Here is a 10557-nt window from a genome sequence, read left to right as displayed (position 1 = left end):
CCGAAAGCTTTGGAACAGGTTTCTCACTAAAAAAGAACCAAATAGTCGACTGTCCGGACGCCGAAGCCTTAGCAGCTTTCAAGCACTGTGTTCGAGACGAATGGCTTGCCAGACACCTCGGCCAAGAAAAGCCGAGAACAATGGCAGCATTAACAAGCCTCATGACCCTCTTTTGCACGGGCGAGGACAGCTGGGTAGCCCGATGTAGCACCGGCGACCCAATTATATCCGAAGTCAGGGACGGAAACAGGAAGCCACGACGCAGCAAAAACAATCGCCGGAATAAAGAAGACAGCCCGAAGAGCACGGCGGTAAGCGCCGAATTCAGAAGCTCTTGGCCAGGTCAGCAAAAGCTGCCCTTCAAAGGCAACAGAGATGAACTGTCCAGCCTAAACAAGATTCTGGACAAAATATGTCAGATCCACAGCACCCCCGATAAACCTGCAAATCATACCCATAGAGAATGTTGGGTCTTCAAGAAGTCCGGCAAGCTCAACGCCGAACACAAGGGGCAGGATACACCAAGCGAAGATGAGGATGAGCCTCGCAAGCAAAGCACTGGGGAACAGAAGAAATTCCCACCAGAAGTCAAAACAGTAAATGTGCTACATGTGATGAAGGGGAGAAACAAAGCGGCATTCCTAGAGACACATGCCCCAGTGCCTATCACCGCGGAGTTCTACCACTGGTCGTCCCAACCGATCACCTTTGACTATCGGGATTACTCGGCAAGTATCCGGCATGCAGGATGGGCTGCCTTGGTGTTAGACCTGATAATTGACGGATACCACTTCACACGAGTCCTAATAGACGGCGACAGTAGTTTAAACATGATATATCAGGACATAGTCCGCAAAATGGGGGTAGACCCAACAAAAATCAGCCATAGAAATACTACCTTTAAAGGAGTAACGCCAGGCCCAGAAGCCCATTGCACGGGCTCCCTTCTACTAGAGGTTATATTCGGCTTTCCTGATAACTTCCGCAGCGAAAAGTTAACCTTCCACATCGCTCTGTTCCAAAGTGGCTATCAAGCACTACTCGGACGCGAAGCTTTCACTCACTTTAACGCAATACCGCATTACGCTTCCCTCATGCTTAAGATGCCCGGTCCACGTGGCATCATTACAGTAAATGGAAATATTGAGCGCTCCTTGCGCGCAGAAGACCGTGCGGCTGCCTTGGCAGCCGCACACTAAACGGCCTCACCAACTAGAGCATCTGACGGGTCGTTAAGACCACAGACGCGGTTTGACGAGTCCGGTGTAGCTATATATAATTGATACAGGTTTGATGGCTATACCCCTATAACAATTCAAGGGGCTCAACGCGTGTAAACAAGTGACAATTAGGCTCAACTTTACTCATCTTGAACTGTACATGGTTTATTTAGTATAACCTACCTTTTGCACGACAACTTTTCAGCTAAGTTCCTCTCTTTTATAGATGACCATTGTGCTACACCCGTCCAGGATACGGCACAACGGAGACACAGGCGCAAACGTGCAGTAGGGACCTGTTCCAAGGATTCTTTTTAGATTAAGACCCTGTGTAAACCTTTTTTACTGTCTCTTGTTGATACACATCCCCCGGATTCTCAGTACAATTGAGAAGGATGCTGACGTATTGGCATGTGGCCACGTCAGAATATTGCACGTACCTGGACACCAGGGGCTTATAACAAAGGGCACTGTTTAGCCCGGTTTACATCATAAAGACCAAATACCTTAGGGAGTGTTCGGCGTCGCGAGTTTGGCCTTATATGCATCAGCTCCGAATCATGTCTTTGGTCAAATGTTGGGTTTGCCCGGCTCCTGTGTTTTGCTGCATTACATTCCGCTCTATCGGCTAAGGCGGCACCAAGAGAACTACTGCGATTGTGCCCTGGTTCATCCAGACGAGCACCTCAGTAGAGAAAGCCGAACACTGACTGTCATGATATAGCGTGAGACTGGTCAACCACTCGATGACCTAGCTGAATCTTCGGGATTCCTTCGCCTTAACGAAGGGCCGTTTCCCGGCCAGGCATGTATGCGCCCCAAATTCAGATGAGCGCGGAGCCACCAAGGGCTATATAGTAGCCCCACTGTCAAACTCCTCTGGCTAAGTGAAAGTGTTAAAGCATTATAGTCCAATTGCCTAGTTCGCTGCGCTATCACCTCCTTAATGGACCAAGACGTTGGATCAAGTGTGAACATGCGTCTTCTACGAGCACCCCCGCATTATATGCGTGGGGGCTGAACCCGACGACTGCCATCTTTCATGTTATATACATATATACATAAACGGCCGCACAGGAGGTATTATAATTCATTCAGGCACAAGTATAAAATATCCTTTACAATTCAGTAAAACATGTTTTTCAATGAGAATACATATCATTAGAACATAATATTCTTCGAGCACTGTGCTCCTATTGAACGAGCGCCCTCAAGAACTTCTCGAAAGTAGTGCTCAGCTGGTACTCGGTTCTCGTCCGAATCTTGGGCTGCAATGGCGGTGGCCTCCATCTCCGCCCAGTATGTCTTCACACGGGCAAGGGCCATCCGCGCACCCTCTACGCACGCCGACCTCTTCATCGCGTTGATGTGCGGCTCTGCACCAAGGAACTGCTGCACCAAACTAAAATAACTGTTCGGCTTTGGCCTTTCCGGCCACAGATGATCCACAACAGACCTCATGGCGAGTCCGGACAACCGATCAGTCAATGGAAGCGGATGCTCTGGAACGTTAAATTGTGACCAGAACAGCTTTTCCACTTCGTGATCTTTTTGATCTTGGAAGTATTCGGCCGCATCAGCAGCACTCGCCGCTAAGTCCAGATATGCGTCCGCAGAACTCCACAGCCGGTCCAAAGGGGCATACCTAGGATCTCCGAACTTCATCCTCAGCATAAAGAGCTTCCCAGCCACGATATCCCCGTCTTGACGCAGCTCCTCCTTCATCATTCTCATTGCAAAGCGGGTGTCTTTGGTCGCCATCGTGGCCTTCTCTAGGTCTATCCTCTTCGCTCGATCTTCCTTTTCAAGAAGCTCGTAACGGTCAGTGGCATTCTTCAATTCCACAGCCATCCTGGCTATCTCCTCCTTGCTTTGGCAGTGAGTAGCCTTTTCAGCTTTTAGCTCCTTAACTGCCTTTAGGGTAGCCGCATCGCTTTTCCTGGCTTGTTCTTTGGCTCGGGCAAGTTCCGCCCGAAGGTTCTCCATGGCTGCAGCTCCATCGGCATTCACACACATGTTATAGATACTGGCATCATGCTCCTCTTCCATGTGTCGCTGGAGGAATCACATATCCTGTGCCTTGTCAAGCCCCTTGTTGACAAGTACGATGTCGGCATCTGCCACATCAAGCTGCCGCTTTAGCTCGGCAAACTCATCAGTCTGGCTGGCCATCGGACCCTCCGCCACCTGCATATTAAGGCGGCACGATTATTCCTGGGACTATGATCCTTTGTGCGCGGTCGTCTTCAACAGCACCCAGAGTCTCAGGGGCTACTATCTACATAGGGCACATCTAAAAATGTGCGGTACTGTCAAAAATGTACATCATTTCGTGTATCTCAAAACCCGTCAGTAGACTCATAAAGGCTTCATGCAACCCTCTTTCGGCAGACGAAATCCTTTCAATCACCGTACCCATCAACGTGTGGTGCTCTTCCGAGATAGCAGCTCGCTCTAGCAGATCCCTCAGTACATCCGACCGCACACCAGACGGTGCCGGACTCTTTCGATTGCTATGTTCAAGAGCCGGATACCGAGGACTTTGGGTGGCCATAGGATTGCCTTCTGGCCTTGCCGGATCAGGAGAAACCCTCCGCGACGACACCTCGGGGTCGCCCGCCTCATGAGGCGGTATGGCAGGGGGAGGCGTTTCGCTGTCCATCATCTTTGGAAGAAGTTCCCCTGAAGACGAGCTCTGCTGAGAAGAGATAAGATCCGAACTGCAAGATAAATGCTTCGGTTATTTTCCTCATAAGTAAAGCAAGGTATTTTCATTATTAAGTACCCTTTTACTTACAGCTCGGTGGAGGGCTGATCCCCTTGAGGACATAGTGCGGCCGGGGTAGCCCCCGGGGCAGGACCCTCCGGCGAAGATTTCTTCCCCCATTTGGAGACCATTGTCTCCGGGTCCTCGGAGGCGGTGCTCCTCCTTCCCTGGGGAGAGGAAGTTTCAGTCCCTCCTCCCCGGCTGACCTCCTTCGCGGAGGCGCTAGCCTCCTTGTTCCCCCCCTTTATCTTCTCCTAAGGGCGCTTGATAAGGCACGATCTCCAGCATCCTAGTTAGCACGGGATTTGGTGAGGTCTCAGGGAGGGGGGCCGGACACCTGATCAACTTTGCCTTCGCTATCCAATCCTGGTCAAAGAGTGGCTTTTTTAGGGCGGTGTTGCGATAAATAAACGGACAGTGTGTTCGGATGCGGGGCTACTTACTTGGGTATCCGGGCGATTGCAGCTCAGACCTGCATCCTCAGTGATGTCCGGACACATTATTTGTGGCCCAAAGAACAATTTGTACATCTCCTCAGGCGTCCTGCCGAGGAAGTGTTGGATAGCTCGCGGTCCCTCCGGGTTGAACTCCCACATGCGGAGGGGACGACTTTTGCAAGGCTGGACTCGACAAACTAGCATAACTTGCACTACCATAACCAGACTGAAATCTCTCTCAAAGAGATCTCGGATACGATTTTGCAGTATTGGCACGTCCTTGGCTGGACCCCAGCTCAGCCCCCTGCTGATCCATGACATTAGTTCTGGTGGGGGGCCTGGGCAAAAGGTGGGCAGCTACCCACTTGGCACTTCGGGGAGCTGTGATGTAGAACCACTCCCGCTGCCACAATCCGGACACCTCTGGGAAGCTACCCTCAGGCCATGGAGCGTCAGTGATTTTGCTTATTGAAGCGCCTCCGCATGCTGCATGCTGCCCCTCGATCATCTTTGGCTTCACATCGAAGGTCTTGAGTCACAGGCCGAAGTGAGGGGTAATGCAGAGGAAGGCCTCACATACGACAATAAATGACGCAATGTGAAGAAGGGAATCCGGGGCCAGATCATGAAAATCTAGCCCATAATAGAACATAAGACCCCTAACAAAGGGATCCAGAGCGACGCCTAGTCCTCGGAGGAAGTGGGAGATGAACACGACGCTCTCGTTGGGTTCGGGAGTAGGGATGACTTGCCCTCGGGCAGGCAGCCGATGCGAAATTTCGGCGGTCAGATATCTGGCCTCTCTCAACTTCTTGATGTCCTCCTCCGTGACGGAGGAAGGCATCCACCGACCTTGAAGGTTGGATCCGGACATAGTTGAAGGTCCAAAGTGCCTAAACATGAGCTTTGGGTGTTGGAACTCGAGGCGGGAGGCGGATTCAATTAAGATCGAGAGGAAAAAGCCTTGTCCCCTTTATAAAGAGGGTGAATATCAAGTGTCCTCCTTGTGGCCGTTTGGGACTTGCCTAAGATCTAGGAGTCCTACCCACATGCACGGTTGGGTTACGCACGTCCATATTGATGAGAATCCCGTGATAAAGGGGACACGATCTCTGCTTCGACAAGACGTGCCAAGGAAACCGCCTCGCGAAACACGCTGAGATGGGTTATGAAAAATGATTCAAATAAAGACCTGGCTGTGGTGTGATGTCACAATATGGGGTACGTCAGCAGGTTAGATTTGTGGAAATATTCTTCTCTCTACGGTGGTATGTGGAACTCGTTTTGCAGAGCCGAACACGATCCTCGTGTTCAAAATCTTCTATGAAGTATTCGGAGGAGGAACCCGCCTTGCAATGCCGAAGATAATCTGGGCGCCGGACTCATCGTCATTGAAGCCTGGTTCAGGGGCTACTAAGGGAGTCCTGGATTAGGGGGTATCCGGACAGCCGGACTATATCCTTTGGCCGGACTGTTGGACTATGAAGATACAAGATTGAAGACTTCGTCCCGTGTCCAGATGGGACTCTCCTTGGCGTGGAAGGCAAGCTTGGCAATACGGATATGTAGATCTCCTTCCTTGTAACCGACTCTATGTAACCCTAGCCCCCTTCGATGTCTATATAAACCAGAGGATTTAGTCCGTAGGACCAAGAACAACAATCATACCATAGGCTAGTTTCTAGGGTTTAGCCTCTCTGATCTCGTGGTAGATCGACTCTTGTATTACTCATATTATCAAGAATAATCAAGCAGGACATAGGGTATTACCTCCATCAAGAGGGCCCGAACCTGGGTAAACATCGTGTCCCCTACCTCCTGTTACCATCCGCCTTAGACGCACAGTTCGGGACCCCCTACCCGAGATCCGCCGGTTTTGACACCGACAGTCCCCCTTGACACGCAAACAGCCTATAGGAAGGATACGCGAGGATAGGTTAATGTTCTACGTCGGCAGAGCCCGTCCCCGCACATACCTCAACCGCAGTTGGGCCGACCGAAAACCAGTACAGACCAAGGAGCTAGGGGCTACGTGACCAGTTAATCTCCTGAGTCGCGATGCTTAGGAGTCCCCCTTGACGTGCAAACATTCTCCGTACCTTTTCCCTCACTGAGGCTCGGCTTGGGAGGGGCGTACGATGACCAGGTCCGGGGGACCTAGTTGGGTGGCGTATGCTTGGGCGTGACCCAAGCGCAGCCCCCGTGCCCAGCCCCCTCGCGCGGCTCTCTCGAGGGGAGGCGTTGCGGTGAGGCCGGACACTGAGCTCTGGGGCTCCCTGAGGTTGGTACGGCCGTGGGGCCGCCCTCAGTTGTTTATCACCAGCGCAGAGCATAGTGCTTCCGCTTGTGCACGGGCATAGCCGCTCCTTGGCAGTGTCGACGGCTAGCGCGGAGCATGGTGCTTCCACTGGGGCGTGGGAGGGGGACTCCCTACTGCGGAGAGCCTCGAGGGCGTGTACAGCCCCGCCCTGACACGTGGCTTGCACGGCAGGGCTAGACGAGGTGTATGTGGGCACTTGTGAGACAGCGCAGGACTCATGAGGCCCTACCTCAAGGCGTGTTGCGCCTGGTCTTGGTTCTTGTTTGCTGTCTTGGTCCTGCGAGGTGGTTAGACAACTGCGCCGAGTGAATCTCCTGAGGTCATCGCGTGAAAAAGCCAAGCACCAACGGCCCCAGGAGGTGACGTGAATGGGGCCGGCCCGCCAGACAGAGCTCAGCCGCTGGATTTATCGGCATTGTAGGGACGGGCCCGAGCACAGTTGCCGTGCTTAAATTTCTCACGCGAAGGGTCCTGAAGAAAGACGACCAGCGCACGGCTCCCATGGTGGGTGACAATCTAGCAGTCGATAGTCATAGATAGATTAAGCATGAAAAGGAACCTAGCTTAGGTAAATGCAGGGAAGATGCATGCCACTGAGTCCGGCCCAAGCGGCTTGGGGATGATGCAGCCCAAGGGGCGCCCCCAACAGGGTAAGCTAAAGACATAAAAGGAAAGATACATGCCACAGGGGCAGACCCACGTGGCCTGGGAATGATGCAACCCTGGGGGCACTCCCAGCTGAGTGAACTTTGGAAAATGTCACTGGCTCTGTTGACGAAGGAGATTTGGGGTAGCTGAAGGCGTGCGGCGAAGGGGCTGCACCTCATGGGCCACCGGGGCCCTGAGCCTCGGGAGGCTCTGGGGGTCTAGGGGGTTCCTTGAGGACCGTCTTCATCTCCGCCAGCATCGCATGGTGCCTGGCCTCCTGAGCCGCAGGATGCTCCGCAGGTTGCGTTGATAGGTGGCCGTTACGCACGGCAGGCCAAAGGGCATGCGAACGTAGCTGTGATGTGGGCCCTCGCAGCGTCCCACGCGCGAAGGCCGGAGAAGCTCCTGAGAGGCAGCCCGATTGATCCCTGGGACATCGATGTAGACACGCAGCCCGACATCCTCGCCTGGATGGGGAGCTATGCCTTGTGAGCGGCGGCTGCCGCGCATGGCCCTTGCGTCTTGCAATTCCTGAGTGGTCTTGGTGATGAACTCCTGAGTGGTGGGCACTCCTTGCCCTGCATTTTCCTGAGGGAAACATGCCGCTAAGCACGCCTCCAAGTGGTGCCCAAGCACCTCTCTCGTGATGCTGGCAAAGTCTAAGGCCCTCCAAAAGAGAGCCCCTGAGCCTTGCCCAAGAGGGGTGCTGGGTGCGCCTTCCTATGCGATGGAGGGAGGCGCCCCAAGCGCGGACGCCGATCCTGACGAGGCGCCGCTTGCCTAAAGCCCTGCGTGACGCAACTGCTTCTTCTTCTTGGGGGTGGCCTCAGGAGGGTGCTCGCCCTGGCTGTCGGGGTCGTCGATTACTACAACTTGGAAGGCATGCTCGAGGGAGCACACCGCGTCTCTTTCTTCGCACGGGACTGTGATGATTCCGCTGCTTCCCGGCATCTTGAGGACATTGTAGCCGTGATGGGTCACTGCCATGAATTTGGCCAGGGCTGGGTACCCGAGGATGGCGTTGTATGGCAGGTGGATGTAGGCGACGTCGAAGTCGATGAGTTTGGTGCGGTAGTTGTTGCGTTCTCCGAAGGTAACGGGGAGGCGGACATGCCCGATCGGGGTAGTAGAGCCACCGGTCACTCCTGAGAAAGGCTTGGTAGGCTGAAGCTGGTCATATGGCACTTGGAGGTTGTCGAATGTGTCGACAGACATGACATTGAGCCCTGCGCCGCCGTCGATGAGGGTCTTGGTAACTTGCACGTTGCTGATGACTGGCGAACAGAGCATTGGGAGGACGCTGAAGTGGCCGCGCACTTGAGCTGATCTGCCGAACTGAACGTGATGGGGCACCTGGACCATCTGAGTGGGTGTGTGGCCTTGAGCTTTGGGAGAACTGCATTCACTTCACAGGGAAATTGTTTGAAGATACGCTGTGAGGCTGGGGCTTGAGCTCCGCCCAAGATGCAGGCGATACCGCGTGGCTCCTGGAAGCCCCCAGCCCCTCATCTTGATGGTGGTCGTCGTTCCTTCTGGGTGGTGGTGGTAATGGAGGAAGGCCCGCATTGCCTTGTAGACGATCCTCATGAGGCTGGTCCCTCTAGGCGCCCTCGCGAGGCTGATCCTGCTAGCAGTCCTCACGAGGCCGGTCATGCCACTCCTAGCGCGGGCCACGGTCGTCCCAGTGTCCGCCACCACGTCCTCCTCCTTGGTCGTAGCCCCGGTCGCTGCGCTCGGGGCACCGACCGAAGCGTCCTTCTCGAATGTCTCTGAGCTCTTGACAGTCGCTGGTATTGTGGGTATGCGGGTTGTGGAAGGCGCAGAACGGTCGGCTACCCTTGGATGACTCAGGCTGGTCTCTGTCGCGCTTGGTGTCTGGCTCCGCTGCGAGCACGGCTGCTCCCTTGCGCTTCACGTCCTTGGCCTTGGTCCTTTTCTCCTCTGGGTCTGCTGTAGGGAGCTCGAGGAGGGAGAGGTGCCCCTCCTCAGCTCTTGCACACTTGGTCGTGATGTTAAACAACTCCAAGGTCGTGCACATCTCCTCGTGGATGGCGAGCTCCTCCTTCATCTTGACGTCACGGACGCCATCGGAGAACGCTGAGATGATGGCCTCGTCGGTCACCTTGGGGATCTTGATCCATCCGCTGTTGAAGCGCTGAATGTACTTCTGCAGGGTCTCTCCTGGCTGTTGCTTGATGCGACGCAGGTCGCCCGCGACCGGGGGGCGGTCGAGAGTGCCCTGGAAGTTGGCGATGAAGCGGCTGCGCATCTCGTCCCTGGCGGCAGGTTCAGGAGCCAGGAGCGGGGGCCATCCTTGAGGGCCATGGGAAACCAATTCGCCATGACTTCCTCGTCACCATTGGCCGCCTCGATGCTCAGCTCGTAGAGCTGCAGGAACTCCACAGGGTCGGAGGTGCCATCGTAGCAAGGAGGCAGATCTGGCCTGAACTTGCCCGGCCAGGTGACGCTATGCAGCTTGGGGGTGAAGGCGCGGCAGCCGGCCGTGGTCACCGGGACCCACCTTGGAGGTGGAGCGTGGCCTTGGAGCCCGCGCGCTGCTACGACGAATGGCGCGGGGCCTTGCCGTAGCAAAGGATCCTAGCACGGCGGAGCGAGGAGTGGCGGAACATTCGCTTGTGGTCGAGGGACTTCTTGGCAGCTTCTTTCTTCGCGCACGGGTGCCATGACGCGGTGGCTCGCGCCACGGAGCCGCGTGCCTTGGTGCTAGGGCGCCGTCTTGGGGCAGAGGTGGTGGAGGTGCTTCATGAGCGGCGGCGCCCGTGGCTGGCGGAGGGCGAGGCAGAGAGTGGGACGGCACAGGGGAGCCCCCTGCGGCGCGGAAATGCTCGGCGATCGGTCAAGCCAGTCCTCGTAGAGGTCGTCGACTGGGCGGTAGCGTAGGAGCTCATGCGCCATGAGGAGCACAGCCCGTGCATCCGTGGGAACACGACGAGCGTGAGACGACGAACTAGCTGGAGTCAGCGATGGAGTGGAGGTGCGGCCGTCCTGCCGCACCGAGGGGTGCAGCAAGGATGCTTGCTGCTCGTTCCCTGCTGGGCCGGTAGCGGCATTTGCGGCAGGCGACGGGGTGGCCCGCCGACGGGGGCCGTCTGAGCAACGCGGGTGGCGAGGGCAGCCCGATGCTCGGCACGGGCGTGATGCACA

The 10557-nt window shown here is 55.3% G+C and overlaps 1 pseudogene; it reads right to left on the bottom strand.

Moving 5' to 3' along the window:
* Nucleotides 1–324: 324 nt before the first annotated feature.
* LOC147979042 (uncharacterized) lies at nt 325–3885 on the bottom strand (annotated as a pseudogene).
* Between the last annotated feature and the right edge of the window lie 6672 nt (nt 3886–10557).

Source organism: Triticum urartu, chromosome 3A (genome assembly GCF_056163025.1).
Source record: "Triticum urartu cultivar PI428250 chromosome 3A, HENAU_Tu73, whole genome shotgun sequence".
Classification (NCBI taxonomy): domain Eukaryota; kingdom Viridiplantae; phylum Streptophyta; class Magnoliopsida; order Poales; family Poaceae; genus Triticum; species Triticum urartu.
Note: the sequence above shows the minus strand (reverse complement) of the source record. Positions and strands in the feature narration are given on the sequence as shown.